Source organism: Arachis ipaensis, chromosome B1 (assembly GCF_059453495.1).
Source record: "Arachis ipaensis isolate K30076 ecotype BB chromosome B1, ASM5945349v1, whole genome shotgun sequence".
NCBI lineage: Eukaryota > Viridiplantae > Streptophyta > Magnoliopsida > Fabales > Fabaceae > Arachis > Arachis ipaensis.
The window spans coordinates 112,900,691-112,907,953 of record NC_142436.1 but is presented as its reverse complement, the minus strand read 5'-3'; positions in this window follow the sequence as shown (position 1 = coordinate 112,907,953).

Sequence of the window (7,263 nt, the reverse complement as noted above, 5' to 3'; positions counted from 1 at the left end):
CATAGTTTTAAGACATGGACACTTAAACACTAATGATCATATAGTAAAGACACAAACATAAACATAAAGCATATTAAACGACAAACAGGAAAATAAGAACAAGGAGATTAAGGAACGGGTCCACCTTAGTGAGGGTGGCGTCTTCTTCTTCTTGAAGAACCAATGGTGCTCTTGAGCTCTTCTATGTCTCTTTCTTGTCTTTGTTGCTCCTTCCTAGTGATTTTAGTGCTCCTATCCTTAGTTGCTCCCAATAGTTGTTTGGAGAAAAATGTATCCCTTGAGGCATCTCAGGGATTTCTTGGTGAGGGAATTCCTCATGCTCTTGTTGTGTAGTCAAATGCTCTACTACTGAGCTATGGACCCTTGAGATGAATCTCTCCATCTCCCATGACTCGGAGATGGAAGCTTTTGTCTTCCCTTTCCTCTTTCTAGAGGTTTCTCCGGCCTTAGGTGCCATAAATGGTTATGGAAAAACAAAAAAGCAATGCTTTTACCACACCAAACTTAAAATGTTTGCTCGTCCTCGAGCAAAAGAAGAAAGAAAGAGGGAGAAGAAGAAGAAAAATGGAAGAGAGAGAGAGAGAGGTGTGTATTAGGCCAAGGGGAAGAAGAAAGGGTTGTGTTGTGTGAAAATGAAGAAGGAATGAGGGGTTTATAGAGTAGGGGTAGGTTTAGGGTTCGGCCATGGGGTCGGGTTTGGGTAGGAAATGAATTTAAATTTGTAGGTAGGTGGGGTTTTTGGGAAAGAGTGGATGGATGTAAGTGGTTAAGGGTATTTGGGGAAGAGGTATGGAGGTGATTGGTGAAGGGTATTTGGGGAAGAGAGTTATGAAAAGGTGTGAAGAGGAGAGAAGAAGAGGTGGGGATCCTGTGGGGTCCACAAATTCAGTGGGGTCAAGGACTTAGCATCCCTTCTCCAATTAGGCGTGCAAAACGCCCTTTGTATGCAATACTGGCATTTAACGCCAGACTGCTGCCTGTTTCTGGCGTTTAACGCCAGGTTGATGCTAGTTTCTGGCATTAAATGCCAGCTTGGTGCTTGTTTCTGGCGTTAAACGCCAGACAGATACTTGTTTCTGGCGTTTAAACGTCAGAATGCTCTTCCTCCAGGGTGTGCTGTTTCTTCTGCTGTTTTTGATTCTGTTTTTAATTTTTCAGTTGTTCTTGTGACTTCACATGATCATCAACCTAATAAAACACGAAATAACAATAAAAATAAAATAGATATAATTAAATAACATTGGGTTGCCTCCCAACAAGCGCTTCTTTAATGTCAATAGCATGACAGTGAGCTCTAATGGAGCCTCACAGATGTTCAGAGCATTGTTGGAATCTCCCAACACCAAACTTAGAGTTTGAATGTGAGGGTTCAACACCAAACTTAGAGTTTGGTTGTGGCCTCCCAACACCAAACTTAGAGTTTGACTGTGGGGGCTTTGGTTGACTCTGCAGTGAGAGAAGCTTTTCATGCTTCCTCTCCATGGTTATAGAGGGAGATCCTTGAGTTTTAAATACAAGGTTGTCCTCATTTAGTTGAAGGACCAACTCTCCTCTGTCCACATCAATCACAGCTTTTGCTGTGGCTAGGAAGGGTCTTCCAAAGATGATGGATTCATCCTCATCTTTCCCAGTGTCTAGGATTATGAAATCAGCAGGGATGTAAAGGCCTTCAACCTTTACTAACAAGTCCTCTACTAATCCATAAGCCTATTTCATTGATTTGTCTGCCATCTCTAGTGAGATTCTTGCAGCTTGTACCTCAAAGATTCCCAGTTTCTCCATTATAGAGAGTGGCATGAGGTTTATGCCTGACCCCAGGTCACATAGAGCCTTTTCAAAGGTCATGGTGCCTATGGTACAAGGTATGAAGAACTTTTCGGGATCCGGTTTCTTCTGAGGCAATGTCTGCCTTATCAATGCACTGAGTTCGTTGATGAACAAGGGGGGTTCATCCTCCCAAGTATCATTACCAAATAAACTGGCATTCAACTTCATGATGGCTCCTAGATATTTAGCAACCTACTCTTCACTGATGTCTTCATCCTTTTCAGAGGAAGAATAGTCATCAGAGCTCATGAATGGTAAAAGGAGGTTCAATGAATCTTTACGGTCTCTAGATGAGCCTCATATTCCTTTGGTTCCTCAAAGGGAAACTCCTTATTGGTCAGTGAACGTCCCAGGAGGTCTTCCTCACTAGGATTCACGTCCTTCTCCTCCTCTCTGGATTCGGCCACACCAAGTAAGGTAATGGCCTTGCACTCTCTTTTTGGATTCTCTTCTGTATTGCTTGGGAGAGTTCTAGGAGGGGTTTCAGTGACCCTTTTACTCAGCTAGCCCACTTGTGCCTCCAAATTTCTAATGGAGGACCTTGTTTTATTCATGAAACTTAGAGTGGCCTTAGATAGATCAGAGACTATATTTGCTAAGCTAGATGGATTCTACTCAGAATTCTCTGTCTGTTGCTGAGTGAATGATGGAAAAGGTTTGCTATTGCTAAACCTGTTTCTTCCACCATTATTAAAGCCTTGTTGAGGCTTTTGTTGATCCTTCCATGATAAATTTGGATGATTTCTCCATGAGGGATTATAGGTGTTTCCATAGGGTTCCCCCATGTAATTCACCTCTGCTATTGTAGGGTTCTCAGGATCATAAGCTTCTTCTTCAGAAGATGTCTCTTTAGTACTGTTGGATGCAGCTTGCAATCCATTCAGACTCTGAGAAATCATATTGACTTGCTGAGTCAATATTTTATTCTGAGCCAATATGGCATTCAGAGTATCAATTTCAAGAACTCCCTTCCTCTGAGGCGTCCTATTACTCATAGAATTCCTTTTAGAAGTGTACATGAACTGGTTTTTTGCAACCATGTCAATGAGTTCCTGAGCTTCTGCAGGCATTTTCTTTAGGTGAATGGATCCACCTACAGAATGGTCCAATGACATCTTTGATAATTCACACAGACCATCATAGAATATATCCAGGATGGTCCATTCTGAAAGCATGTCAAAAGGACACTTTTTGGTCAGTTGCTTGTATCTCTTCCAAGCTTCATAGAGGGATTCACCTTGTTTCTGTCTGAAGGTTTGAACATCCACTCTAAGCTTGCTAAGCTTTTGAGGAGGAAAGAACTTGGCTAGGAAAGCTGTGACCAGCTTATCCCAAGAGTTCAGGCTATCTTTAGGTTGAGAGTCTAACCATATTCTAGCTTTGTCTCTTACAGCAAACGGGAAAAGCATAAGCCTGTAGACCTCGGGATCAACCCCATTGGTCTTAACAGTATCACAGATCTGCAAGAATTTAGTTAAGAACTGGAAATGATCTTCTGATGGAAGTCCATAAAATTTGCAATTCTGTTGCATCAGAGAAACTAATTGAGGCTTTAGCTCAAAATTGTTTGCTCCAATGGCAGGGATTGAGATGCTTCTTCCATGTAAGTTGAAATTTAGTGCAGTAAAGTCACCAAGTATCTTCCTTGCATTGTTGTTGGGTTTGGCCATGTCTCCTTCTTTTTTTTCGAGATTCTCTGTAAGGTTTTCTCTGAATTATTGTGCTTTAGCTTCTCTTAGCTTCTTCTTCAGAGTCCTTTTAGGTTTAGGATCTGCTTCAACAAGAATGTCCTTATCCTTGCTCCTGCTCATGTGAAAAAGAAGAGAACAGAAAAGAAGAGGAATCTTCTATGTCACAGTATAGATATTCCTTTATGTGAGTAGAAGAAGAAAAGAATAGAAGAAGGGGAAGAGAAAAATTCAAAAATTAATTAAAATAAAATAAAAATATTTTTGTTTTTATTTTAAAATTAAAGTTAAAATTCGAAAATTAAGAGAAGAAATAAAATTAAAATTAAAATTTGAAACAATTATTTAATTAAAAGAATTTTGAAAAAGAGGAAGGTGATTTTCGAAAATTAGAGAGAGAAAAGTAGTTAGGTGGTTTTGAAAAAGATAAGAAATAGTAGAACAAACAAAAAGTCAATTAGTTAATTGAAAAAGATTTGAAAATCAATTTTGAAAAGATGAGAAGTTAGAAAAGATTTTGAAATTGATTTTTGAAAAAGATATGATTTGAAAAGATATGATTGAAATTTATTTTGAAAAAGATTTGGAAAGGAAATTAAAAAGATTTGATTTTTTAAAATTAAAATTGATTACTTGACTAACAAGAAATTAAAAGATATGATTTTAAAGATTGAACCTTTCTTAATAGGCAAGTAACAACTTGAAAATATTTGAATTAAAACATTAAATGTTAGTGAGATTTTCGAAAATATGAAGTAAGAATAAGAAAAGGATTTTGAAAATCAATAAAAATAAAAAATTTCGAAAAATATGTAAAAACAAATGAAAAAGGTTTTATTTTTGAAAAAGATTTGAAAAAGATAGAATTTTTAAATTGAAAATTTGACTTGACTCATAAGAAACAATTAAATTTAAAAACTTTTTGACTAAATCAAACCAAATTTTCGAAAATTTATGAGAGAATAAGGGAAATATATTTTTTTTATTTTTGAATTTTTAATGAAGAAAGAGAAAAACAACCAAAAGACTCAAAACATGAAAATTATGAATCAAAACACATGATGCATGCAAGAACACTTTGAATGTCAAGATGAACACCAAGAACACTTTGAATGTCAAGATGAACACCAAGAACTTATTTTTGAAAATTTTTAAGAAAAGAAAAACATGCAAGACACCAAACATAGAAATTTTCAAACTTTAGACACTAACAAATTGAAAATGCATATGAAAAACAAGATAAGACACCAAACAAGAAAAATTTAAAGATCAAACAAAGAAATTCATCAAGAACAACTTGAAGATCTTGAAGAACAAATGCATGAGTTTTCAAAAATTTTAAGAAAAATAAAAAAGATGCAATTGACACCAAACTTAAAATTTGACACAAGACTCAAACAAGAAACACAATATTTTTGGTTTTTATGATTTTATCAATTTTTTTTGGTATTTTTCAAAAATTATTTTGGGAAAAACGAAAAAGAAGAAATTTTTTTTTTGTATTTTTCGAAAATAAGAAATAAAAAGCTTAAAATTAAAATAAAATTACCTAATCTGAGCAACAAGATGAACCGTCAGTTGTCCAAACTCGAATAATCCCCGGCAACGGCGCCAAAATCTTGGTGCACGAAATCGTGATCATTCATTCCTTGGTAACGGCGCTAAAACTTAATACGCACATTCATAATCTTAGTTCTTTGTCACAACTTCGCACAACTAACCAGCAAGTGCACTGGGTCGTCCAAGTAATAAACCTTACGTGAGTAAGGGTTGATCCCACGGAGATTGTCGGCTTGAAGCAAGCTATAGTCACCTTGTAAATCTCAGTCAGGCGGATTCAAATGGTTATAGAGTTTTAATAATTAAAATATAATTAAAACATAAAACAGGATAGAGATACTTATGTAATTCATTGGTGAGAATTTCAGATAAGCGTATAGAGATGCTTTTGTTCCTTCTGAATCTCTGCTTTTCTGTTGTCTTCATTCAATCATTCCTACTCCTTTCCATGGCAAGCTTTATGTAGGGCATCACTGTTGTTAATGGCTACATCCCGTCCTCTCAGTGAAAATGGTCCAAAATGCGCTGTCACCGCACGGCTAATCATCTGTCGGTTCTCGATCATACTGGAATAGGATTCAGTAATCCTTTTGCGTCTGTCACTACGCCCAGCACTCGCGAGTTTGAAGCTCGTCACAGCCATCCCTTCCCAGATCCTACTCGGAATACCACAGACAAGGTTTAGACTTTCCGGATCTCAAGAATGGCCGCCAATAATTCTAGCCTATACCACGAAGACTCTGATCTCACGATCAGGAGGCTAAGAGATACACATTCAAGCTTGTTTGCATGTAGAAAGGAAGTGTTTGTCAGGCACGCATTCATAAGTGAGAATGATGATGAGCGTCACATAATCATCACATTCATCATGTTCTTGTGTGTGAATGAATATCTTAGAGAAGAAATAGGCTTGAGTTAAATAGAAAAACAATAGTACTTTGCATTAATTTATGAGGAACAGCAGAGCTCCACACCTTAATCTATGGTGTGTAGAAACTCTACCATTGAAAATACATAAGAACAAGGTCTAGGCATGGCCAAATCGCCAGCCTGCCAAAGAGGGTTCAATCATCAAAACATGATCAAAAGATGTCTAATACAATAGTAAAAGGTCCTATTTATACTAAACTAGTTACTAGGGTTTACAGAGATAAGTAAATGATGCAGAAATCCACTTTCGGGGCCCACTTGGTGTGTGCTTGGACTGAGCATTGAGCTTTCATGTGTAGAGGCTTCTTTTGGAGTTAAGCGCCAGGTTGTAACCTATTTCTGGCGTTTAACTCTGCTTTGCAACCTGTTTCTGGCGTTTAACTCCAGAATAAGGCAGGAAGCTGCGTTGAACGCCAGGTTGCGTCATCTAAACTCGGGCAAAGTATTATATATTGCTGGAAATCCCTGGATGTCTACTTTCCAATGCAATTGAGAGCGCGCCATTTGGACTCCTATAGCTCCAGAAAATTCACATTGAGTGCAAGAAGGTCAGAATCCAACAGCATCTGCAATCCTTCTGCAGCCTCTGAATTTGATTTTTGCTCAAGTCCCTCAATTTCAACCAGAAAGTACCTGAAATCACAGAAAAACACACAAACTCATAGTAAAGTCCAGAAATGTGATTTTTAATTAAAAACTAATAAAAATATACTAAAACTAACTAAATCATACTAAAAACTATGTAAAAATAATGCCAAAAAGTGTATAAATTATCTGCTCATCACTGAGTCACAATCTGAAAAGGTTCACCCAGTTATGTGTTTGTGGCATTTATGTATCCGGTGGTAATACTGGAAAACAAAGTGCTTAGGGCCACGGCCAAGACTCATAAAGTAGCTGTGTTCAAGAATCAACATACTGAACTAGGAGAATCAATAACACTATCTAAATTCTGAGTTCCTATAGATGCCAATCATTCTGAACTTCAAAGGATAAAGTGAGATGCCAAAACTGTTCAGAGGCAAAAAGCTACTAGTCCCGCTCATCTAATTGGAGCTAAGTTTGATTGATATTTTAGAATTTATAGTATATTCTCTTCTTTTTATCCTATTTGATTTTCAGTTGCTTGGGAACAAGCAACAATTTAAGTTTGGTGTTGTGATGAGCGGATAATTTATACGCTTTTTTGCATTGTTTTTAGGTAGTTTTTAGTATGATTTAGTTAGTTTTTACAATATTTTTATTAGTTTTCAAGAAA